This window comes from Macaca thibetana, chromosome 14, assembly GCF_024542745.1.
Source record: "Macaca thibetana thibetana isolate TM-01 chromosome 14, ASM2454274v1, whole genome shotgun sequence".
NCBI lineage: Eukaryota > Metazoa > Chordata > Mammalia > Primates > Cercopithecidae > Macaca > Macaca thibetana.
Window position 1 is genome coordinate 3,500,819 of NC_065591.1, and position 26,458 is coordinate 3,527,276.

Below are 26,458 nucleotides of genomic sequence, written 5' to 3' on the forward strand. Positions count from 1 at the left end.
CTTTCCCAGCCCCTGACAATGACTCATCTGCCTTCCATCTCGGTGGGTTTGCCCGTTCTGAGCATTGCATGTAAGTGGAATCATGCCAAGTGAGATCCTTTGTGACTGGCTTCTTTTGTTTAGCATCATGTTACCAACGTTCCTCCGTGTTGTAGACTGGGTCAGGCCTTTCTTCTTTTTGATGACTGAATCATGTTCCATTTTAAGGCTGGACCACAATGCATTTATGCATTTGTCAGCCCAGGGATGTTTGGGTTACCTCCACTTTTGAGCTGTTATGAGGGATGCTGCCATGAACATTCATATACACTTCTTTTTTTTTGGTAGACATGGAGTCTTCTGTACTGCAGGCTGGCTTCAAACTCCTGGGCTCAAGCCACCCTCCCACCCCGGCCCCTCAAAGTGCTGGGATTACAGGTGTGAGCTGCTGTGGCTGGCCTGCATGTTTTTGTGTGGATGTATGTTTTATTATTTTTAGTTGTATGCCTAGGAACATTGCTGTCTCTTATTGAAACTGTGTGAAAGTTTTGTCCTTTCGTTTTCCACGATGTACTTTTAAAAAGACTTAACATTTTTACAGTTAACCTTTGAACAATGTAGAGGTTAGGGGTTCCAACTCCCACACAGTCCAAAGTCCAGGTATAACTTGTGACTGCCCCAAAACGTAACTACTGATAGCCTACTATTGACTGGAAACCTTACCGATAACATAAACAGTCCATTAACACCTGTTTTGTATGTTATACAAATAACCTTACTTTAAATAAGCTAGAGAAAAGAACATGTTACTAAGAGAATCATAAAGAAGAGAAAATATATTCACTCCCCATTGAGTGGAAGTGGATCATAGTAAAAGGCTTCATCTGTATCATCTTCATGTTGAGTGGGCTGAGGAAGAGGAGGAGGAGGAGAGGAGGAGGAAAGGAGGAGGAGGAGAAGGGGTTGGTCTTGCTCTCTCAGGGGTGGCAGAGGTGGGAGAGTATCCACGTGTAAGGGACTCGTGAAGTTCAAACCTGTGTTGCTTAAGGGCCAACTGTATTTTTAAGATAATTGCCTGTAATCCCAGCACTTTGGGAGGCCGAGGCGGGCGGATCACAAGGTCAGGAGATCGAGACCACGGTGAAACCCCGTCTCTACTAAAAATACAAAAAAATTAGCCGGGCGCGGTTGTGGGCGCCTGTAGTCCCAGCTACTCGGGAGGCTGAGGCAGGAGAATGGCGTGAACCCGGGAGGCGGAGCTTGCAGTGAGCCGAGATCGCGCCACTGCACTCCAGCCTGGGCGACAGAGCGAGACTCCGTCTCAAAAAAAAAAAAAAAAAAATAATAATAATAATAATTGCAGTTGTAAGAATTAGTACAGAGATACACGCAGTTTACCCCCATAGTCTCGTCCTGGGACGGTATGATAGCATCACAGCCAGGATGCTGATGTTGACACGGTCGAGATTCAAATGCTGCCGTCCACACCAGGACCCCTCACGGTGCCTTTTTAGGGCCTGACCCACTTCCTTCTGCCCCTACTTGCTCCATAAGCCCTGGTAACCACTCATCTGTTCTGCATCTCTGTAATTTTGTCATTTCAATAATTATACAGAAATGGAATCACACAGTAAGTAACCTTTAAGACTGGCTTTCCCCTCCTTGGTCAGCACAACTTCCTAGAGATTCACCCAGGTCTTGTGTATCAAAAGTTCTTCCCTTTTTATTGCTGAGTAATGTTCCATGGTGTGGCTGTATCAGTTTGTTTAACCACTGAGCTTCTGAAGGCCGTCTGGGTGGTTTGCAGTTTTTGGCTATTATGAATAAAGCTGCTATAAACGTTAGTGTATAGGTTTCTTTGTCTTTTTTCTTTTCCTTGAAGACACCCGGCCCTGTCACCCAGGCTGGAGTACAGTGGCATGATCTTGGCTCCCTGCAACCTCTGTCTCCCCGGTTCAAGCCATCCTCCCATCTCAGCCTCCCAAGTAGCTGAGACTGCAGGCGCATGCCACCATGCCCAGCTAGTTATGTATTTTCAGTAGAGACTGGGTTTCGCTACCTTGACCAGGTTGGTCTTGTGATTCCAACCTGGGGTCAAAGTGATTCACCTGCCTTGGCCTCCCAAGGTGCTGGTATTATAGACGTGAGCCACTGCACCTGGCCCATAAACATAAGTCTGAATTTCTCTGGGACGAATGCCTAGGAGCGTGGTTTTTCAGTCACATGAGAGTTACATATTTAGGTTTTTAAGGAACTGCTACACTGTTTTCTGTAATGGCTATACCATTTTGTATTTCCACCAGCAATGTGCGAGATCCAGGTTTTCCATCAGCAATGTGATTCTTTATTTTCTCACTAGCAATTAGTGTCACCATTTTTCATTCTAGCTGTTTTGATAGGTGTATGGTCATATTTTGTTTTATTTGCATTTCTTTAATAGCTTGTGTGTTGAACGTCTTTTCATGTGCTTATTTGCCATCTGTATATCCTCTTGGAAAATGTCTTTTTCTATCTTTTGCTGTTTTAATTGGATTGTCATTTTATTTGTTTGTTTGTTTTTACTGTTGAGCTTTGAGAGTTCTTTATTCTAGACACGAATTATTTGTTAAATATGTGGTTTGCAGACATTTTTCTCCCGCTCTGTGGTTTGTGTTTTTCTCCTTTCAGCAGGTCTTTCTCAGAGCAAAAGTTTTTAATTTGGATGAGAACTTATTTGTCAATATTTTTGTCTGTGGATTGTGCTTTTTATATTGGGTCTGTGAACTCATTTTCTGGCTCTAGATCCTGAAGATTTTCTCCCATTTTTTTCTAAGAGTTTTAGTTTTGTATTTTACATGTAAGTTCATGATTCATTTCGAATTAATTTTTGTATAAGGCAAGACACTTAGGTTGATATTCATTGTTTTGCTGATGGATATCCAATTGTTCCAGCATCGTTTGTTGAAAAGACAATCCTGTCTCCATTGAGTGGCTTTTGCACCTTCATCAGCAATCAGTTGGGCATATTTGTGTGGGTTTTTTCTGGACTCTGTATTGAGTTATATTGCTATGTGCCTGTCCCTCCACCAGAACCACACAGCTTTGATTACTGTACTGTATAATAAATCTTGAAGCTGAGTATATTGATTCCTCCCCCCCCCTTTTTTTTTTTTGCAAACGGTTTTAGTTTTTCTAGTTCTTTTGCCTTTCCATGTACTTTTTTTTTTTTTAAAGTCACAGTCCCACCCTGTTGCCCAGGTTGGAGGCTGGAGTGCAGTGGCGTGATCTCAACTCACTGCAACCTCCGCCTCCCAGGTTCAAGCAATTCTCCTGCCTCAGCCCCCCAAGAAGCTGGGATTACAGGTGCGCACCACCACACCCGGCTAATTTTTTGTATTTTTAGTAGAGACGGGGTTTCACTGTGTTGGCCAGGCTAGTCTCAAACTCCTGACCTCAAGTGATCCACCTGCCTTGGCCTCCCAAAATGCTGAATAATCTTGTCCATATCTACAAAATTTGCTGGGATTTTGACTGGAATTGTGTTCATCATCATCACCTGCACGTCAGTTTGGGAAGAATTGACATTCTGACTATGTTGAGTCTTCCCATCCATGAACAGGGATTTTAGATCTCAGTGTTTTTAGATCTTTGATTTGTTTTCATCAGTGTTGCATAGCTTTCCGCATACAGTTCCTGAACGTGTATTGTTAGGTTTATACCTATTTCTTTTTTCTTTTTTCTTTTCTTGAGATGGAGTCTCTGTCACCAGGCTGGAGTGCAGTGGTACAATCTTGGCCCACTGTAACCTTCACCTGTCAGGTTCAAACGATTCTCCTGCCTCAGCCTTCCGAGTAGCTGGGATTACTGGTGCCTGCCACAATGCTCAGCTAATTTTTATATTTTTAATATAGACAAGGTTTCACCATGTTGGCCAGGCTGGCCTTGAACTCCTGAACTCAGGTGATCCACCCGCCTCGGTCTCCCAAAGTGGTGGGATTACAGGTGTGAGCCACCACACCCAGCCTGTAATCTTTTTATGCTCACTTTCTCTGGCTTTGGTTATCAGGGTAGTACTTGCTCCATAAAATAAATTAAGAAATGTTCTCTCCTATTCTACTTTCTGGAAGAAATTGTGTAGAATTAGTATTAATTATTCTTTAAGCATTTCATAGAATTCTCCAGTGAACTCATTTAGGTCTAAAGATTTCCTTTTCTCAAAAAAACTGGAGTTTAAAAATTATGAATTCAATTCCCTTAATAGCTGTAGGAAATGATTCAAATTACCTTTTACAAATTGGGCAAGGTGAAGTAGTTTGTATTTCTTGAATAATTGCTTTATTTCATCCACATTGTCAAGTTTATGTGTGTAGAGCTGATTTAGTATTCCTTTAGTACCTTTTTGATGTCTGCAGGGTCTTTAATGGTGTCTCCTATTTAATTCCTGGTATTGGTAATTTGTGTTGTCTTTTTTTCTTTGTCAGTCTTGTTAGAGTTTCGTCAATTGCGTTGACTTTTACAAAGAGCCAGTTTATTGTTTCGCTGATTTTTCTGTTGTTATTCTGTTTCCTGTTCATTTTTTTTCCCACTTATATGTTTATTATTTTCTTCCTTCTGCTTGCTTTGGGTTTGTTTGGCTCTCCTTTTGCTAGCTTCTTGAGGTGGGAACTTAGAATTTGATTTGAGATTATTCTTCTTTTCCAATATATGCCATAAATTTCATGAACACCTGAAAAGAATGTGAATTCTGCTGTACTACGGTGGAGGTAGGTTCTACAACTATCACTTTGATCTTGTTAATTGATCATATTACTGAGTTCTTCTGTATCCTTGCTGATTTTCCTGTCTTATTCTATCAATTGTGGAGAAAGGCTTGTTAAAGTTGTATTCAGTTATAAGTGTGGATTTATGTCTTCTTTCTTCAGTTCTATTCATTTTTGCTTCATGTGTTTTGCTCCTCTGTTTGGTATATACACATTTAGAATTACTATGTCTTCTTGGTGGAGTCCTCTCATCATTATGTAATGTTCTCTTTGTGGTATTTTCCTTGCCTCAAAGTCTATTTTATCTAATATTAACATAGCCATGATTGCTTTCTTTTGACTTCTGTTCGTAAAAGGTATCTTATTCCATCCTTTTACTTTCATCCTACCTATGTCATTATATTTGAAGCAAATTTTTGTAGATCTTATTTAATTGTAGCTTGTAAAATCTACTCTGCCAATCTCTGTCTTTTAACTGGTATATTTTGACCATTTACATTTAATGCAATTATTGATACATTAGGCCTTACATTTGTTATTTCAGGTTTTCATTTTTCTATTTTTTCCTGCCTTCTTGTGGGTTATTTGAACATTTTTGAACATTTTTTAGGGTTCCATTTTGTTTATGTGTATATCTCTTTGCACAGCTTTCTAAGTGGTTGCTCTGGGTGTTATATCACGTATACTTTATCATCTATTGTGATACCAGTTTGAGTAAAATATACAATCTTCTTTTATGTCTCTTTACCCTTCTCCATTTATAAATGTTAAATATTTGCTCTATACATTTAGAACCATATCAGATTGTGTTGTAATTTTTGTTTCAACCATCAAATATAATCTATAAAACTCAAGAAGGAAAGCCTATTATATTTACCAAACTTTTGCTTACCATACTCCTTTTTCCTTCCTAATGTTCCAAAACTCTGTCTTTTATTATTATTATTTTACTTAGAAAGGTTTCCTTTTAGCTATTCTTTTAGATTAGGTCTGCCAGTGGCAAATTTCCTTAGTTTCCTTTCATCTGAGACTATCTTAATTTTCCCTTCATTCTTACAGGATATTTTTGTTGGTATAGAATTATGAATTGAGAGTTCTTTTCTTTCATCACTTGAAAATTACTGTGCCACTTTCTTTTGGTCTCCACAGTTTCTGATGAGAAATGTAAGTATTGCTTTTCTCTGCCTGTTTTCAATATTTTTTCTTCATTATTAGTTTTCAGAAGTTTAATTCTCATGTATATTGGTGTGAATTTTCTTGGGTTTATCCTATTTGGGATTCATTCAGCTTCTGGAATCTGTAGGTTTATATCTCTCACCAAATTTGGGATATTTTAAGTACTTTTTTCAGACCCTCCCTCTCTTATCTCTCCTTCTGACATTTCAAGCACTTAAAGTTAGGTATTTTATTATTGCCCCGTAACTCCCTGAGACTCTGTTTATTTATTTTCAGTCTGTTTCACTCTATTGTTCAGTTGGGGGTAATGTCTATTGTTCTGTCTTCCAGTTCACTGATTTTTTTCTCTGTCCCCTCCATTCTGCTGTTGAGTCCATCCACTGAGTCTTTTGTTTCAGTTATTGTATTCTTTAGTTCTATCATTTTCCTTTCTTTTTTTTTTTTTTTTTTTGTAAGGTGGATTTTGACTCTTGTTGCCCATGGTCTGGAGTGCAGTGGCATGATCTTGGCTCACTGCAACCTCTGGCTCCTGGGTCCAGGTGATTCTCCTGCCTCAGCCTCCTGAGTAGCTGGGATTACAGGTGCCCACCACCACACCCAGCTAATTTTTGTATTTTTAGTAGAGATGGGGTTTAGGCATGTTGGCCAGGCTGGTCTCGAACTTCTGACCTCGAGTGATCCACACACCTCGGCCTCCCAAAATGCTGGGATTACAGGCGTGAGTCACCGCGCCTGGCCAGTTCTATCATTTTCACTTGATTCTTTTTTATATCTTTGGTGAGATGTTCTGCTTCCTTGGTGAGGCTTTCTGTTATTTCTTCTGTTTCTAGCATGTTCATAATTGTTCGTGGAAGCATTTATCATGGTTGCTCTCAACTCTTTGCCAGACCATTCTGACATCTCTGTCACCTCTGTGCTGGCATCAATTGATTTTATTTTTTCAGTTTGAAATCTTCCTGAACCTTGGTCTGATGGGTGATTTTCTATTGAAACTTGGACATTTTTGTATTATGTTATGGGACTTTGAGTCTTACTTAAACCTTTTTTTGTAAGCTAACTTTTCCTGACGCCACTTCCACAAGGGAAGGTGGAAAGGGGCGTCACCTCATTACTGACAGGTGCTATAGAAATCCAGGCTCCCCGTGCTGCCTGTACTAATGCCAGAGTGAAAGGAGGATTTGTTACTGCCTGGTGGGGATGAATGTGCCAGCTCCTGCCTTTGGTCTATTCGATGCCACCCTGGCAGGGATTTGGTGCCTCATTATAGCCACACAGGGTAGAAATCTAGACTCCCTACTCAGCCTTTGCTGCTGTGGGTGGGGCTGAGGTCACAGATTTTTCTGCAGTGTCTGGCTGGAGTAGACCTGTTGTCTAAATGTATTGCCCTGTTAGCTGCCACTTTCCCAGTCTTTAGACTAAAGAGAACACGCTTTTGTTGTGGTATTGTTCCTGCTCCTGTTGACTTTTCTGGGTCGCTGGCTTATTCAGCACCATGTCTGGGATGTATGAGGCAAGAAGAAAACCCAGAGAGCTCACACCATGTCCCTGGCTGGTCTGCCTTCTCTCCACCTTGAGGAGCGTTATGTTTGTTTTATATACACCATCCTGAGTATTAGTTGTGCTTTGTGTGAGGAATAGGGAAAAATGTGTCTACTCCATCTGCCCGGAAGCAGAAGTTCGATCCCTGGTTTTTAGCTCAGAAATATCAGAATCTACATGAGGTTTTAACACGTGCCTCTCCACAGTCTCTGTCTGACCATGCCCTGGTCTCTTTGTCTCTCCACAGGTCTGGAAATCTCTCCAGGCACCCTGTTTTGGCCCCCTAGAACACAGACAGTTCCTGCTCTAAGAGGCCATCTGTGGGGCTCAGTCTGCCAACACCTCTGGTGAGTTATAACATTTTCCCCTGTGCTTGTTACCTGCAAGCCAGTGGCCACTGTCTGGTTTGGTCCACCTCCCCGCCTTTGCACTGTGGCCAGGGGACTTTCAGTTTCTTTTGTCAGGCCCTGTGTGCCTTGTGCTTGTGTTTGGGTGGGAAGAAGGTGGGTGGCATTGTCCTTGGTGGCCCTCTTGTGTGACCTTGTGGGGTGTGAAGGGGACTATGCCTCTGGCTTCTGAACTGTGCTCTGAGCTGTCCTCACCAGTGTGCCCATGCCAGACCCAGTCAAGGTGGCTGCAGACAGATGAGTGGTGCAGGCGCTTCCAGCTCTTCTCCGTCATTTTCACATGAACGGGGGTGTGCCTGGTGGTGCCCACATGCAGGGAAGGGTGCACGGAAGCTCAGGCCTGTGTGCTCTGCAGAGGCCAGAGCGTGGTCTGGTGCTCAGTGGCCCTTTTCTTGAGTGCCTCCTCTGTGCCTTGCTGGTATCACCTCACCTGTAATGTGCTTAAAGGCCCCGTCTGCTGAATATCTTATCAACGTTGACCCTGACTACCACCAACTCCATGCAGGAAGTGGCATCACCACCATTTTCAGTGAGGACACAGGCTCTCAGCAGTTAGATACTTGGTCATGGTCATGTGGGTATCGAGTGGCTGAATCCAGCTTGGCTGACCGCACACTGGGCTCCTGCTGGTACAGGACCCTGCCTCCTGGCATGGCCTTGTATACCAGGGGCCGTAAAGACAAATCTGTATGGTCCAGAGCCCCATGGGCAATTTCTCAGTCCTTCTGAGCTGTTCTCACCAGTGTGCCCATGCCAGACCCAGTCGATGTGGCTGTAGACAGATGAGTGGTGCAGGCGCTTCCAGCTCTTCTCCGTCATTTTCATGTGGACGGGGGGTGTGCCTGGTGGTACCCACATGCAGGGAAGGGCCTCTGAGCTGCATGGGCCTGCCCAAGAAGCTGTGTCAGATATGCTTTCCTAGTTGTGTACACCATGAGATCTTAATACTGTGGAAGTGCTGTACAGTCATCCCTCGGCACCCAAAGGGGATTGGTTCCTGGATCTCCCGTGAATACCAAAGTCCATGGATGCTCAAGTCCCTGATTTCATACGGTGCAGTATTTGCATATAACCGAAGCACTTTCTCTCATACACTTTAAAACATCTCTAGATCATGTATGATACCTAAATGATGTAAATGATATGTAAATGGTTGCTATACTGTGTTGTTTAGGGAACAATGATGAGAAAAAAAGTCCGTATGTGTTCGGTACAGATGCAACTAAAAAGTATTTCCAATGTGTGTGTGGTTGGTTGAGTGCAGCGAAACAGAAGCCGTGCACATGGAAGGCTGTTTAGGTGCCGATTGTGTATCTCTGCTTCACCCTCCACCACCCCACGAGAATGCACATGCTGGGGTCCTAAACACGGCAGGCAGGAGCGGAATGTCGGAGTCACAGCCCCATGCAGGACTACCCTGGTCCTGGTCACCATCGCAGTTGGGCGGCCTCACCTGCCTGGTTTTCCTGTCTCCAGCTCCACAACTCACCAATCCCGTCTGAAATCCAGTCGGAGTCCCGCTCTCCCCGTGTTCAGGCCCTTCTCTGCACCCGCACGTACCTCCAAGTCTCTGAGTTCCCTCTCAGCCTCTGCTGTCATTCGCTCCCAGATGTGGACAGGTGTCCTCCCGGGTGGAGGGTGCTTCTGCCTTCCCTGGCTGTCTTGGCCGAGGGCTGGGTCTGCATCCTCCACAGTCCCCCTTGTCTCTGGCCGATGCTGCATACTTGTCCCTTGTGCAGAAGCACTGGTCTGGTACATGGTTCCTGATCGAAAGCCGTCACAAGGATGCATATGAGAACATGTGACCCTGCTGGAGAAGGCGGTCCACCCCTTTATCCTAGGGCAGGAGCAGAGAGGGAAGGACATTAGTTCCTGTCCGCCTGGGAAGGAGCATGTGTCCCTGCAGGCCCGGGGTTGAGCCACTAAGATGCTGTCAGCAGTCAGCTGCCTTTGGCTTCCTCGGAGCTTGGACTTGGGACTTGCCATTTATTCATTCTCTCTCCCGGGGCTGGGGCAGAGCTAAAACCCATGGTGTGCATGCACTTCTGCCTTTAGAAGGTGCCTGCGTCCGGCCAGCTGGGCCTCGGTTTGCAGCTGGGACCTGTCTCCCTGCAACTCCCTTCTTAGCTCCTCCGGGAGCTTCGTGAGGAAGGAACACTTGGGCGGTTGGGTTGAGCTTTTGCTTCTCACTGGGAGCCTGTCTCTCGGGAGCTGCCGTTGGCTCTCAAGTGTTGGGGAGCGCTTGCTTCCGGAGCAGCAGCCCTGCAACCCTGGCGACTGTGATTAAAGGGAAGGAGAGAATGAAAAGCTGGCCTGGGCAACTCATGAAGGCCGGGAGTGAATTTCTTTTAGTTCTGTTTTTCTGGCCAGGGTACTTTCAGCCCACACAGTTGGTGACCTCGGGACAGGGGAGCCGTGCTGCTTTCTGGGAAGATCAGTCCCCTCGGCTGGAGGCAGGGTGGTGGGGTAGGTGGGCTTTTCCTTTTGGGGATGTCAGTGCTCTGGGAGGCCCAGGTGGTCCTGGTCCTGGTGCAGGGAAGGGTGGGGCAGCATCACTGACTTGGCCACGCTCACCTGGGCGCTTCTCCCTCCAGCAGCTTCTCCTGCTTCCTCAGGTGTCCCAGTTCCACCCTAACAGGAGCCACCAAGGGACCCTGCTCCTCAATGGCTCTCCTGATGTCCTCAGACCCCCATTCGTCACGAACATTGTTGTGTGGCCACCTCACGCCCCCATGCCATGGCTGCAGTGTCATTTTACAGTGGAGACTCCCAGCGCCTAAGCGCCTGCATACATCCTGGGTTTCTAGCCTTGTCTACTGATCACCTCCCCTTGCTGCTCAGAAAAAAAACCGGAAAATTACCCTGGAGGGGTAATTGAGTGAGCAGCCAGGATATCATGTAATTAGTGGCAGAAGGGTTCCACTTAGCAGTAATGGAATTAACTGACAATGTTGCAATTCTCATTGACTGTTGAAGAGGCTAGATTAGATGAATTTGAAGATTTGGCTTTTCCTGAGGTGTTCTTTGCTATTGTCTCAAATTATATTTTTCACTTGTTGGTGTAATCAGACCCCTAATGATTAATGACGTGACCCGAGAGGATATGCTCCAGGGGACCCTCCTGGGTGGGGAAACAGGGTATCAAGCGGCATTTGCCAGGGCAGGATTGGGGCGAGGATCCTGTCCTCTGCAACTGTTCTCTGGCCACCGTCTCCTGCTGGGCACCCACTGCCTTGTGCCCAACCAGAAACTGGCAGACTGTGGTGCAAGGGTCCAATCCTGCTCATTGCTAATTTTTACAAATGAAATTTTGTTTTTATTTTAAAAGTCTTAGCAAGATACACATAATACAGAAGTTACCATCTTCATTTTTTTTTTCTTTTTCTGAGACAGAGTCTCGCTCTGTTGCCCAGGCTGGAGTGTAGTGGAGCGATCTCGGCTCACTGCAGCCTCCGCTTCCTGGTCTCAAGCAGCTGGGATTATAGGCACCTGCCACCACGCCTGTGGGTGTCTCAGGGAGCTGTCATCGTGAACTTGGTAAGGGGAACAATTAGGGCTGCAGCAGCCTTGGGGAACCCCCCGAAGCAGGACCCCCAAGGAGTCAAATGGCAGGATCCTGTCAGCAGTACAGATGGACCGAGCTGGAATACCCCGCTGCCCTCTCCTCCTGCGTCTGTCTCGGACACTGTCATGTTTCCCCAAGTCCGTGAGGATGAGGGAAGTGCTGGCACCGCATCACGCTGTCTTCATTGCCCCCCCAAGATGTTTTTCTCTTCAGCCCTGGGGCTGCCGGGCTCATTCTTGGAGCAGGGAGAGTGCTGTCCACGTGTGGAGTGTGTGTGTGTGTGTGTGTGTGTGTGTGTTTTAAGACGGATTGTGCTGTGTCCCCAGTTCCTTCAGCAGACGCCTGAGTCTCTTGGCATCCACTGAGCCCCAGGCCAAGTAGAGGGAAGTGGGTGGATGGAGTGAGCTGGTCTCCAGCTGCAGTGGATTTCCTGACACTTGCAGAACAGCCTGCCGGTAGGGAAGAAGTGAGATGAGTGTGAACAGAAACAAAAGCACGTTACATGAATATAAATATATACCTGGGCCGGGCGCGGTGGCTCACGCCTGTAATCCCAGCACTGTGGGAGGCCAAGGCAGGCGGATCACGAGGTCAAGAGATGGAGACCATCCTGGCTAACACGGTGAAAGCCCGTCTCTACTAAAAATATAAAAACATTAGCCGGGCATGGTGGCGGCACCTGTGGTCCCAGCTACTCGGGAGGCTGAGGCAGGAGAATGGCGTGAACCTGGGAGGCGGACCTCACAGTGAGCCGAGATCGCGCCACTGCACTCCAGCCTGGGCGACAGAGTGAGACTCCATCTCAATAAATAAATAAATAAATAAGCCTGTGGATTTCCAATGAAGAGGATAAGGTGGCAAGGGCTGAGACCAGGTGCTGAGACCAAGTATGCACCACTAAGTACTGGGATGGTTTTGCAGCCCCTGGAGACCACCTGGGACTGAGGCTGCCTTTGGAAGTTCCCTTGCAGATGATGGAAAGCTGCTGTTCTTCACATTCTGGGGTCACGGACTTGTTTGAGCGTCTGTTGAGTCTTGTGAAGAATGGACGCCTCAGCACACACCCACGTCCTGCGTCGAATCCTCGGCGGTTTATTGCCACTCCCAGAGAGTCCCCACCGGGCGCCAGGCATCTGATGATTCTTATGAAGAATGGACATGTCCTGCTCTCCCAGCGAGCCCCCACCAGGCGCCAGGCAGGCCCCTGGGATCTAGTCTGGCAGAGACCCCCCAGTATATCTCTCTAGGCAGCTCACAGCAGGTGCTCTGTTGAGGGGACCAGATGAAGACCTTCACCTCCAGAGCAGATGCACTGTTTGGTAGTCCAGGGACACACACAGCACGGAGGGTCTCCTGCAGGAGCACCCACACATTGACACCAACGCAGTGTTCCTGTCTGCTGTGTGTTGTGCCACAAGGGATGGCTGCTGCCTGGCTTTGCAGCTCTCTCAGAAGTTCACTGAGTCAAGATTGAGGAGCTGGGTCTGTGTATGACCACGTGTGTGCTGGTGGGAGGGCGCCACGGCTGTTCCTGATTCTGAGAGGAGGCACAACTTATGCAAGGGTGAGCACCCAGGTGTGTCCCTGGACAGGGAAGCCTGACACCCTCCACACCATACTTGGCTGGGCTCCTACGAACTGAAGCTCCTGAAGGTCCCTCCTGTGTCATCGCTGCACATGGGTTTTCTTGAGGCATGGCGTGGTGGGGTGTGTCTGATTGGCCTGCCTCGAGAGTGGCTCACTACAAATTGTGTAGCAGATTTCTTGATGAGAACAATCGTGGCAGTCCTTGCAAGGCCCTGTGCTTTTCCTCAAGTCCTTACCCATAGCGACATTTGTCCTGGCCTGGACATGGGGCTGGCAGAGCCTCCTGCTTCCTGATTCAGCCTGACTAGTTGCTGACCAGCTCCTTCCATCTGTGGTGAGATGAGGAGAGCCAGGGCTTGAGAGGGCATTCTGCTTTGGAAGCACAGTGGCTTTGAGTCAGAGGACTGGGCTTTATTCTGCTCTCACCTTTCCCCTGACAGTGGGGCCGAGCGTCCTCGCTGGTGAGGAACAGTGGCTGACGGTGCATCTCACTTCTGCAAACGCCTTTTCCTGGAGACATATAATGTCGGGCATTCCAACAGGATCATGAAATTTCTTTTTCTTCCATTTCCTGGCCTGTGACCTCCCAGAGTTTAGTAACCTCTGCTCTAAGTCAGAGGGTGTGTGTGTGCCTTAGATGCAATTTATGGAGCACTTCTCTCTCAATAAATAGTCTGGTCTTCTTAGACTATCTTAAGCCTCCAACCTGCCTTTGACAGATAAGGAAACTGAGGCTGGAGATTCAGTAACTCATCAAGGATCACACCTAAGGGAATTAGAATCAGGATTTCAAGCCAATATTTCGTATCCCAGAGACTGCCCATTGGTCCCCTTTGCTATGCCAGCCACTCTATCCTGGGAGCTCCCTTGAGGCAGGGCTGTTTTATACCCACCTGTAATGTCCACGGCACCTGCCTAGGACTCAGGAAGGGAGGGTGGGGAGGGACACTTGGGTGCACAGCCCTGTCCTGGCAACGTAACATTCCCTGGAGCTATCCGAGATTTGGAAAACAGCATCGGGCTAGGGTTTATGGGGTTGGAATTCTTTCTCCCCTTGTTCTATAACCTCACTCAGTCCATCCTTGGAGTCCTCTGCGCATGCTGGGCTCTGGGGCGTGTCCCTTCTCCCCCGTACTTCCCCATCTCCCCTGACACTTCTGCTCGGGCTGCCCTCCTTCCCAGGACAGCTTCTCCCTGCCCTGGCACATCCCACTCAACCAACGATGCCCACTTCAAGCTCATGCCCCTCCAGGGCACCCTTCTGCCACACCGAGTACACAGTGGGGCCCCTGGGAACACCACTGCATGGCTTTCTGTGCCGTGTCCCCCCGCCCCCCACCCCCCACCGGGTTTAAATACAGGGATGCTGGAACAGTTGGATGTTCAGGGCAGCTGTAGATTTCTTCATGTGTGCGTTTTAGGTGTCTTAAGGCCCTTAAAAGCTTTTCTTGGGAGCCCTCAGACTGCCAAACCCAGTGTACCCCTTGGATGCCAATCATTCTTTTTTATTTTTTTCCCCAGTGGAATTCATTGAAAGGTAAGCCTGCCTCGGAAGCAGGCAGGAATGCAGAGGAATTCCTTTCTCGGCATTTCACTCTCCAGCCTGGAGAGGCGAGAGTGACCCCGAGTGTGCCACCTTCCAGAGATGCCTGGTGCAGGGTCAGCCTCCAGCAACGGTGTCATGCTGAGGACTAGTTAGAGCTGTTCAGATTCTGGAAATGGGGACCGGAAGACCTGGCTGAGGGAGAGACATGGGGTCACATGGGGCAGCTGGCCCTGGCGTCCGTGCTGTCCTGCTCTGTCGATTTGCTTTTGCTTCTTGGTTAAACTTTACCTGCATCTCAGCAAAGCACTGAAAATAGGTTAGAAACTTGCTAATTTCCCCTTTTCTTGGAAAGAAGAAGGGAAAAATCAGAGAGAATGTCGTTCAACCAAAACAAGCAAACAAGCAAACAAACCTAATGTAGGAGGCTTGGCCTGAGACTGCTGGAAATGAAATTTAAAATGGGCCGGGCATGGTGGCTAACACCTGTAATCCCAGCACTTTGGGAGGCCAAGGTGGGTGGATCACCTGACATCAGGAGTTCAAGACCAGCCTGGCCAACATCGTGAAACCTCATCTCTACTAAAAATACAAAAATTAGCTGGGCATGGTGGTAGAAGCCTATGATCCCAGCTACTTGGGAGGCTGAGGCAGTAGAATCACTTGAATCCAGGAGGCAGAGGTTGTGGTGAGCCAAGATCCCGCCATTGCACCCCAGCCTGGTTGACAGAGTAAGACTTGGTCTCCAAAAAAAAAAAAAAAAAGAATTTATAGTGTTGGTTGAATCCAAATGTTCCTGTTTTGTTTTTTTTTTCCTTTCCTTCCATGATTCTTTCTTTTCTTTCTTTTTTTTCTTTCTTGAGGCAGGGCCTCACTCTGTCACCGAGGCTGGAGTAAAGTGGTTCAGTCATAGCTTACCGCACCCTCAACCTCCTGGGCTCAAGCGATCCTCACTCCTCAGCTTCTTGAGGAGCTGGGACTACAGGCATGCACCACCATGCCCAGCTAATCTTTTTTTTTACTTTTACTTTTTGTAGAGACCAGGGTCTTGCTGTGTTGCCCAGGGTGGTTTCAAACTCCTGGCCTCAAGTGATCCTCCCACCTCAGCCTTCTGAGTAACTAGGACTACAGGTGTGTGCCACCATGCCCATCTAGTTTTTTTACTTTTATTTTTTGTAGTTGCTGCGTCTTGCTATGTTGCCCAAGTGGTCTCGAACGCCTGCCCTCAAGTGACCCTCCTGCCTCGGCCTTGCAAAGTGCTGGGGTTGCAGACTTGAGCCACTACACCCAGCCTTGACATTTTTATTATATTACAAATTATCAACTGTTTACTGAGGTGTCCCTTCCCTGCCCGGCCCTGGTCAGCATCCCGTGAATGGGCCGTTGGGGGAGGTGGAGTGCTCCGAGCCCCTGCCTCCTGCCTCCTTCCCGGGACTTGTTCTGTGTGGCTCCAGGGTGGCCCTCATCACTTAGCAGTCCTGAGAAAGAGAATGAGTTTGTAGTAGCGGGAAGTGCATTCTTGGTCTTATTTTCTGTGTCTCTGCTCAGGCTTAGACTGGGGCCGTCTTGGAAGGTGACAGTGGCCCCAACTGAAACCTCAGTGGGACCCTGTTCTCAGAAGCCCTATTTTCCCCTAAAGTGCAAGGGTGTGGCTGGCAGGGAACAGGCGTCAGGGTCTCGGGGTGAAGTGTACCTGCCTCAGGAGTCCCTTGCTGCGGTCTTCACCCTGGGGGAGGAGGTGAGCAAGCAGCACCCTGTGGTGCCTCTTCCCGTCGGAGCCTGTCACCTGAGAACTTGTCCATGGGGTCCCTTCCTGGCACAGGCTCACTTTACAGAGGCAGTGCAGCTGGGAGGTGTGCCAGGTCCTGTTACCTGCCCAGGGGACGCTCCTGCCAAGCCGCATCATCAGCCCAGCAGGGGCCCTCTGCCTACGCCCTGAGCTGGGAGCCTGGTGCCGCGGTTACCATGTGAGCACACCCCTTCCAGATCATTCCAGTGGAGTTTATGGGGTTTTTTTTTGGATTTACATCTTTGACTTTTATAAAAGTAACTTATGTTCTTGAAAATCCAGCCAGACCTCGGTTTCCCCACCCCTGGCCTTCAGTTCTCCTCAGAACAGGACAGCTGTGTTCGGGGCTCCCCAAGGTCGCCCCCACTACCAGGTTCACTCATTCGCGAGAGGGACTCACAGAGTCCTTAGTGAAGCTGTTTTGGTGACAGGCAGGGTTCATCACAGCGAAGGGTGGAATCAGTAAAGGCAAAAGGCAGGTGGGGCAGAGTCCAGGAGAGACCAGGCGCCCGCTTCCCCTGTCTTCTCCCAGGGCGGCATGTGGACGGTTCCCAGCGAAGATGTTGACAGCACACAAGGAGTCCAGCCCTCTGCACTATGCTCCAGACCCTCAGAGCCAGGCTTTTCCTGGGGATTTTTCACATACGTATGACTGGCCTTAGTCCCCAGGCCCCCCAGAGGTCACGCTGCTACCATGTGGCCTGGGGTCCCCACTGTAATGCGTGTTGTCAGCACAGGCCACATGATGCCGCTCAAGACCCCAGGTGAACTCGGGCACTCTTACTGCACAGGATATTCCCAGGGCTCAGAGGGGATCTCCCATGAGCTGGGTAAAGACCTCGTCTTTCTTTTTTTCCTTTTGAGATGGAGTCTTGGTCTGTCGCCTGGAGTGCAGTGGCACGATCTCAGCTCACTGCAACCTCCGCCTCTCCGGTTCAAGCAATTCTCCTGGGGATCCCGTCTTTCTTTGGAATGTGTGGGGTTTGGACAACCCAGGCCTGCTGAGTTAACCCTTTATTGCACTGTAGTATTTAAATGTCGGGCATCTGGTCCAAGCTGCACAGGATCAAATCTTGGTTTGACCATTTATTAGCTCTCTGATTTAGATACTTTTTATATCTCTTTGTTTTCTTGCTGTTGAAATAGGGGGTATCATAGCACCTACGTCTTAGGCATGTGGGAGATTGACTTGTTGGCAAATGCTGAGCACTGAGGTCTTCGCAAAGGTTCGCTGCCTCCTCACCATCTCCAGCAGACAGTTGGGGCACATCTCCCTAGACCCTGCGCCACCTCCTCACAGATAGTCATTACGTTGGTGTGAGCCTTGATTCTAAAAGCTGACCCCACCCTTGCAGGTGGTACCTGAGATCACTGGAACCCCACAGGGCCACCTGCTCCGTGAGCATGCCTGTGTGTGCAGTCCTGTGGACACACGGTGTTTTCCACATCTCAATTTACTTCTTATTTTGCTGCCCCACAGAAAATTTGGAAAACAGAGAAAAAGGGTCGAAGTCACCCAGCCCCAGTGCCAACTAGCCTGGTGGCATCTGGCTCCGTTTCTTCTGAGGCAGTTTCCCACGGCTTTGGCCCTGGGTCAGTGCCATGCCAGTGCCATGCTCATTGTTGCCCCTTGCGTGCCCATTGACTTAACCAGGGCAGGTGACTTTGACACCGCGGGCAGTGGAGCCAGCCAGGTGCATGGAGACAGCCTCGCTGTGCCCTTTGGGTGGGACTTGGTCAGGAATCCCACATGGACAAGAGGATTGTCCATGGTGTGCTCTGGCTGGCCTGTGACTCAGAGACTTCCCAAAGGTCACCTTTGGTGACTCTGTGTGCTGGCTGCTTTCCCGGTGGGTCATTCTGGCCAACATCGGCCCCTTTTGACACCTGGGCAGAGCCACCCGGCAGCCAGCTCCTGAGGAGGGGTAGCCTGAGATGTGGGTATGATGCTGAGCATGGAGTTGGAAGACCCGGGTCCTAGCTCTGCCTTGTCTGGCTGACGGACTGGGAGTACCCTCACCTCTCTGACCTCAGTCTGTGGACCTCTGAAATGGGTTCAGTCATCTGCCCACCCACCAGGTAGGCTGTTCTTAAGGTACAAGGACCTGAGCTGCAGTGAGTGGCCGGTTGTGCATCCACTGTGCTTCTGTGCACATTCTGAGATGTGGTTCTGTGACCTGTCTGGGCCCCGAGGGGAGGAATGAGGAGGGGGTGGGGCTGGGGAACCAGTGGCCTCTGGGGTGAGGTCCTGATCTGGGCTGCCACGAGGCAGAAGGATGAGGCCACCAGGCCCATGCAGATGCCTTAAAGGCAGGGAGTTATTTGTGCAACTTGCACCCTCATCGTCAAGCAGCCATTCATTCACTTGGCACACAGTGATTAAGCACCTACTGTGCACCCGTGAGCCATATGGGCACACCCCTCCTCCACACAGCTGTGAAGAATCAGAGAATCAGATAAACCAGGACTTGGACAAATAACAATAATTGGTCAGCATCCTGTAGAACAGGGAACCCTAATCCATTTGGAGGGCTCCTGGCTGTGCCCCTGAAATTCGGCATTGACAGAAGCCACTGGGCAGGTTCCAGGAGGCAGGTTTGTTCCTCGGGTCAGGGCGACTGGAGGAACTGGAGTAGGTGCCTCGTCCCTGCCTCCTTCCCACAGATTCAGCCCCTGCCCCCCGGCGGGAGACGACGTGCTCCTTCTGGATTTCAAAGCCAGCCCCACTATCATCAGAGTCTGCGTGCTGGGCGTGGACGAGTCTCTGCTTTGTACCCACTCTGTGGCCGTGAACCTGTGACCTATACTTCTCAGCCTTGCTTTTCTTATCTGTAAAATGGGAACAGTCACTGGATTTATCTTAAAGCCGAGGTCATTGGTGTCTGGGCTTGAAAGACAACCGGCTCATGGGGACCCTCACTCATGAGCCCCTGCTGTGCAGGTGACCGCTGTCAGTGACCGCCGTCTGTGGCCAAGTGAGTGGCAGCAGCAGCAGCTCTGACCATCGTGGCATTGGAGTGCAGTGGACACAGCGTGGTGATCATCCTTTGTGGCACACGCCAGCTCGGCGCAGTCTCCGGGCGGGCAGCGACAGGCGGCACAGCTCCCCCAAGGCATGGAAAGATGTGCTTGTCCCTGGGATCATGATGCATCTCGTGTATCCAGGATCTCACGTATCCGTGAGAGCAGAGGTGCTTCTCGTAGCCGAGGCCTCTCTCTTTGCAGTGCCTCAGAATTCCACGGCTTTGTCGAGTTGGAATACAGGGGAGGGCACGTGGTTGCTGTGGAGAAGGAATGGTTGAGGGAGATGAATGTGTGTCATCGGCAGGGGCTCCGCTTGGCCTGATTGGAAGATTAATTTTCCATCTTGGGAGGAACTTTCGGGCACTGCTAATTATCTTAAACTGTCACTATCGTATCTGTCTCTTTGATGGCTCTGGGGAGGTCGATGGGGGAGGCTTTATGTTGTTCACTGATGCATCCTCGGGGCCCGTGGAGGGCCCTGCCACTGCAGGTGCCCAGTATTGGTTGAATGCACCACTGAACAAAGCTTTGAGCACACACCTTTATTTACAAGTAGGGTTTTCCCCATATGACAGTCACTAAAATAAAGATCTGAAGTGTGTAAGTGTGTGTGTGTGTGTGTGTGTGTGTGTATTAATTGAGACTTGATACCTCTCTCTGGTCTGGTGACTGAGGACAAATACATCTCACCACGGTGTGAAGCTCCTGACTGAGCATGCAGATAAAGGCTTGAAGACAAAATGACAGCAGTGGGAAGGGAATTACTGTCTGAGTCATACCCATGGTGTTGGTTAACATGTGGCTGCTGCTGAGGAAAATGGTCTGGCAAGTCCTAAAAAAGTTAAATGTAGAGTGAAGTAAAACGTAGAGATACGTTAAATGTCGAGTTAAGTCAGATGTCGAGTTAAGTCAAATGTAGAGTGAGGTGAAATGTAGAGTGAGGTGAAATGTAGAGTGAGGTCAAATGTAGAGTTACGTTAAATGTAGAGTTAAGTCAAATGTAGAGTGAAGTTAAATGTAGAGTTAGCACATGAGCCAGCAGTTCCACTCCTGGGTGTGTCCCCAGGAGAGAAGGAATCTGGGTAGGCGTGAAAACATTTACATACATGCTCCCGGCAGCATTATTTACAATAGCCCTCAACTGGAATCAATCAGATGTCTGTCAGCTGAGTAATAAATAAACAGGGTGGTGTACCCATGTGATGGGATGTGACTCGGCCTGAAAAGGAATGGATTACGGATAAGGACTACTGCATGGATACACCTTGAGGACATGACATGTGGTGAAAGGAGCCAGATGTAGAGGGCCACGTGTGATGTGACTCCATTTATCCGCAGTGTCCAGAATGGGCAAATCCATAGAGGCAGAAAATAGACTAGCAGTTGCCAGAGGCTGGGAGGTGGCTGCTAATGGGTTTGGGGTTTCCATGTGGGGTGCTGAGAATGTCCTGGCATTAGATAGTGGTGATGGTCACACAACATGGCTAAAAACCATTAAATACTTTACAGTGGTAAATTCTATGTTATGTGAATTTTATCTGTCTAAAAAATTGCTAAGGAAACACACCCTAAAAGACAAAACCATGTCTGCCTTTGAGAGATTAATCTCTTTGGAAATGAAGCATCTTTCTCTTTGCCAGAGGGGATTCCCGCCTGGCATTTTGCTGTTCCCTTGTATTCTTAATACCCCCGACTCTGTCCCCGGCAGCCCACAGATACAGGATCTGCGCATCTGGCCAAGGTTGTTCTCCGTCGTTCCAGCGCAGGGGATTAGGATTCCCCATGGCAGGGAGAGGTGTCCGTGCTGCCAACTTTCCTTCCACGGTTCCTGGCAACCCTGCTGCTTCAAGGACATCCACTGGGCGCAGGTCCTAGGGGCAGTGGCTGGCTTGTCACATCTTTCCTGCATGCTGCCTTCGAGGCTGCAGCTGCTTTGTGTGGGCTGCTGCTTGGGGAGTGTGCACATTTTAGCGAAGGCTTCGAGAGCCAAAGCACTTTGCTTCTGTGTCTTCCTCCTATCCATGAAGTGCCTCTTCCTGAGGTGTGACTGCAACCTTCATTTCGACTGAGTGGTCACCTGTAGCTGTGGGTATTGCCTCTACGGCAGGTCACATTTCATTCGGGTATGGCCCCTGCCTGCCCATTTGCCTGGAGCAAACCCCGGCTGCCTCCAGGTGGTGACACAGTTTGTGACTGAGTCTTCTATTTTATTTTATTTTTTTATTTTTTATTTATTTTTTTTTTGAGACGGAGTCTCGCTCTGTTGCCCAGGCTGGAGTGCAGTGGCGCGATCTCGGCTCACTGCAAGCTCCGCCTCCCGGGTTCACGCCATTCTCCTGCCTCAGCCTCCCGAGTAGCTGGGACTATAGGCGCCTGCCGCCTTGCCCGGCTAATTTTTTGCATTTTTAGTAGAGACGGGGTTTCACCGTGTTAGCCAGGATGGTCTCGATCTCCTGACCTCGTGATCCGCCCGCCTCGGCCTCCCAAAGTGCTGGGATTACAGGCGTGAGCCACCGCGCCCGGCCGAGTCTTCTATTTTAATATGCGGCTTGTTCACATCTGCAGAGGCCGACTTCTGTGGATTTGCCCTGTGAGGTGGGAAGTAAAGCTTCCATTTTACAGGTGGAGGGGCTAAGGTTCAGAGAGGTCTGGTGATTTTCTCAACGTCACACAGCAAGTGGCAGAGCTGAGAATGCTGTGTTCTCAGCTCTGTGAGTAAGGGAAGTGACTGGTAGCCCCTGAGACTGTCTCTGGTTTCTGGACCTTCTTGGGGGATCCCTCACACCCCTTGGCCTGGAGTGCCTCACTCGTGGGCTCCAGGCCACATCATTGAATGTGCCTCTGCCTGCCCCGTGTCCACTGTGGCATGGTGGCAGGTGACTGAGCAGAATGGAATGGAATTCGAGAAATGGGCCTGGTCATGACCGTCGATGCTGGGCTGAGCATCACAGGCAACTCTCAAAGCTGCAGCGTAAGGAAGCTGCCACAGGATGCTTGGGCCTCCATGAGCCGCAGCTGCCAGTGCGGGATCCAGAACCAACTCTGCCTTCGAAGACCCTGCCGCCTTGCGACCTCACTTGCCCACAGACACGACATCTGCCTCAGAGGCTCACTGCTGCCTTCTGGATTTTGAAATTCCAGGACATCTGCTGGACGGGAGGGGGCCCCGGTGGGACTGATGTGGAAAGGAGTCTGGTCTCGGCCCATCCCCAGTGTGGCGTGGAGTCAGCCATGGATGGGGGTCGGCGGGGACGGCGTTTGCGGGGACAGCCGTGGTCTCGCCCCTCACAGCTCGTGGACTCACAGTGTGGTAGTGGGATGTTCCTGACAGGGTCCTGGGGAAGAGAAGACCTGTTTCCTGTGGCACTGTCTCTCAAGGGTACCGAAACGCCTCTTGGAGGCCCCTCTAGAGACCTCTCCTCATATGGCACGAGCCTTCCTCAGCCGGTCTCTGGCTGAGAAAACGGGATTGTTTAACCTGAGAGCTGCCAGCCCCTCCAAACTCCCCGCAGGGGGAGATCCCAACTGGGGTCATGGTCCTGTTGGGACAGATGCTTGGCAGGAGGCCCCGGCACCAGCCACAAAATTCATAACATACAAAGGCAAAAATGGCTGGGTGCAGTGGCTCATGACTGCAATCCCAGCACTTTGGAAGGCAGAGGCGAGAGAGTCTCTTGAGCGCAGGAATTCGAGACCAACTTGGGCAACATAGTGAGACCCCATCTCTAAAAAAAAATTAAAAGCAAGGCAAAAATGCAAACCCAAGCCGCTGTCCTTGAAGGCTGGGTGTGGAGCTGACCCGAAACGGTACACAGAGTGAAGCTTCGGCAGCTGTAGCTCTTTCACCGTCCTTAGCAGTGACTGCCCTGTGTTTGAACTTGGAATTCTCTGACGTCGGAGTTTGTGGCCAGGGTGCCCGACTCCTCCTTCCCTGGCTGGGGTTGGTGATTAAGGCTCTTTGCTTTAAACGCCCTTTCCTTGGGGCTGAGCATGGTTAGGCGATGTGGCTCAGGAATGGCCTTTCGGTTAATCCACAGTGATTTCTGAAACGCCTCCCGGTGTAGTCCCAGCTACTTGGGAGGCTGAGGCAGGAGAATGGCATGAACCCAGGAGGGGAGCTTGCAGTGAGCTGAGATTGCAGCACTGCACTCCAGCCTGGGCGAAAGAGCGAGACCATGTCCCACCCTCCCCCCCAAAAAAATAAAATAAAACGCCTGCCAGGTTCTCTTCAGAAGACGCAGACAAAATCTGAAATCTGAGACCGATGGGGTCCATCTCCACAGGATTCACCATCTGATGGAGCCGGTGGAGTTTGCCCAGATGGAGAGACGGAGAAGAAGATGGCCTCATGGGGCAGGGTGTTTGCGACCTCAGCTTACCTGGCGACAGGGAGGCCTAACCCTAGATGAAAGAACTGAGCTAGAACTTAAGAACCATCACATACACTTGCTTATTTTTAATCTGTTTTTGAGACAGGTCTGAGCAGGGTTGCGTGCTGAGGTTGGCGCAGGCTGCATCACGTGCTTGGAATGGTAGCGTCTTTGAACCTGCCCACACCCTCCTCCACCCCACCTGGGAAGGCCCAGCCATGTGCTCAGGCCGGACACTGTGGAGAAGGAAATGAAGCAATGGTTTCGCGGATACAAACACGTTGGGTCACACTGAGTCACGGAACTAAGTTCTTCTACCTGCAGTTCTGTTGTGACTCCCAGTACAACAGACGGTCTCCCAGGGCAGGGATTTCTGTTGATTTTGTTCAGTGTGAGGTCTCAAGCCCTTAGGGAGAGCTAGGCACGTGAGGGCATTCATCCAATAAATGCTGAGAGCAGGGATGGATCTTTTTTTTTTTTGAGACAGAGTCTCACTCTGTCACCAAGGCTGAAGTGCAGTGCCATCTCGGCTCGCTGCAACCTCTGCTTCCTGGGTTCAAGTGATTCTTGTGCCTCGGCCTCCTGAGTAGCTGGGATGATAGACGCCTGCCACCATGCCCAGCTAACTTTTGTATCTTTAGTAGAGACGAGGTTTCACTATGTTGACCAGGCTGGTCTCAAACTCCTGACCTTGGGTGATCCGCCTGCCTCGGCCTCCCAAAGTGCTGGAATTACAGGCGTGAGTCACCACGTTGGGCAGGGATGGGTCTTTGTGAGCCATCGGGGGGAGGGGGTGTGGGGAAACCCCTGGTTTGCTGTGCTAGAGAGCCTTTGACATTTCTAGGACCTTGGTAGTCTCTCTCTTTTTAGCAGAAAGAACCAGAGGCGGGGCTGTGTGCAGTGGCTCGCACCTGTAATCCCAGCATTTTGGGAGGCCAAGATGGGCAGATCACGAGGTCTAGAATTCGAGACCAGCTTGGCCAACATGGTGAAACCTCGCCTCCACCAAAAATACAAAAATTAGCCAGACGTGGTGGTGTGTGCCTGTAATCCCAGCTACTTGGGAGTCTGAGGCAGGAGAATTGCTTGAGCCCGGGAGGTGGAGGTTGCAGTGAGCCAAGATCATGCCACTGTATTCCGGCCTGGGCAACAGGGCAAGACTCTGTCTCAGGAAAAAGAAAAAACAAGAAAAACAAAAAAACCAGAGGCGGGCTGAGAGCCTTAGGTAGATTAAAGCATGTAGCTAGAATTTAAGAACCATCTATTTGTTTACATACATATTAACTTATTCTTTAGACAAGGTCTTGCCCTATCGCCCAGGCTGGAGTGCAGTGGCGTGATCATGGCTCACTGCAGCCGCAGACTCAAACTCCTGGGCTCAAGGAATCCTCCCGCCTTAGCTTCCCGAGTAGCTGCAACCCCAGACGCACACCAACATGCTTGGCTAATTTTTAAATATTTTTGTAGAGACAGGGTCTCACTATGTTGCCCAGGCTGGTCTTGAACTCCTAGGCCCAAAATATCCTCCTGCCTCACCCTCCCAAAGTGCTGGGATTTTAGGCGTGAGCCGCTGCACCCAGCGCATCACATTTATTTTTATGGCTGACTCTCCTCTATGGCAGGCAGGTTCTTTCTTGTTCCTCAAGGGGAGATTTCCCCTCAGAAAAGAGTATTTTTGTTATGTGTGATTTTAGCATTAAACTTTTAACTTATTAGAGTGATACATTCAAAAACTTGTTTTTCTTAAAGTTTGTGAGTTTAATTTTACAAGGATTTCTCTATTTATGTCTAGTTGATTTTATGATCCTTTAAGAGTGGGTCTCTGATTACACTGTAGTCTCATTTACAAACCTGAATTCCTGAAATTCTATCAAAAAACTCTGTTTTGGGTATGTAAGTAATCCTTATTAATCTCAATATACTGAAAATAGGGGGAATCCTACATTCTCTGAGACATTTAAGAAATGTTTTCACTTTTCTTAAAATTATGCTTTCAGTATAAAATTTCACGTCTCCATCAATCATTCACCTGCATGTTTTGGCTGTGATGACAGGATTAATTGGTTAGGCACTTTTTAATACTAAATATAAACAGGTGCCCTACGTAAAACGTGAGGCCTATTTCTGGGTTGTACATGCAATACGTGTCAGGTGGCTTTGGTTTCTTTCTTCATGTCTGTCCTCAGGTTTAAGCCTTCCTGGGATTGTAAACCATTGACCCATGAAGGAAGCAGACTGGACCTTCTGTCTAAGTAGCTGGAATTGACCTTTGACGGGGGTGGGTGTAGCGCTGGGACCCAGGATTTGCTTCTTCCTCATGGTCCTTGCTCTTTGCAGCCATAGCAGGTCTTCTGTGATTTGCAGAGGGCCGGGTCCTGCTGTCCATCAGCCCCTGCTCGAGTTGCGGAAGCCTGGATTATTCTCTGCAAGCATACTTTGCCGGGAGGTTTGGAGCTCCCTTTAGTGGTCTGGTTCTCTTTTGTGTTTCTTTGCGGTCTTTAGATGTTTTAATTACTTCCAGATTGGCTCTGAAGACACGTGGCTGTTCCAGCAGCCCCTTCACACCCGTGTGTCACTTAGCGTCCGCTTCCTTGGTCACTGGTACTCTGTTCTCTGTGTCTGTCTGTCTGGACCTGCCCCTCTCCCATCGGCACCTGCTCTTTGGATCCAGCCGTTAACATCCTGCTTCATGGCTTAATTCTCAGTTAACACAAAGTGAGGTGATTTAGAGAAGTGTGAG

The 26,458-nt window shown here is 49.1% G+C and overlaps 2 protein-coding genes across 3 annotated transcripts in view; one reads left to right on the forward strand and one right to left on the reverse strand.

The window, feature by feature from the left end:
• Window positions 1-26,458, reverse strand: part of NADSYN1 (NAD synthetase 1) — a 559,458-nt gene that overhangs the window by 245,099 nt on the left and 287,901 nt on the right. The gene's annotated exons all lie outside the window — the stretch shown is intronic.
• SHANK2 (SH3 and multiple ankyrin repeat domains 2) overlaps window positions 1-26,458 on the forward strand; it is a 666,329-nt gene that overhangs the window by 19,639 nt on the left and 620,232 nt on the right. For both annotated transcript variants that reach the window (XM_050758103.1, XM_050758102.1), the window contains exon 2: window positions 7,681-7,780. The gene's annotated coding sequence lies outside the window, so the exon portion shown is untranslated. The remainder of the gene's footprint in view (window positions 1-7,680; window positions 7,781-26,458) is intronic.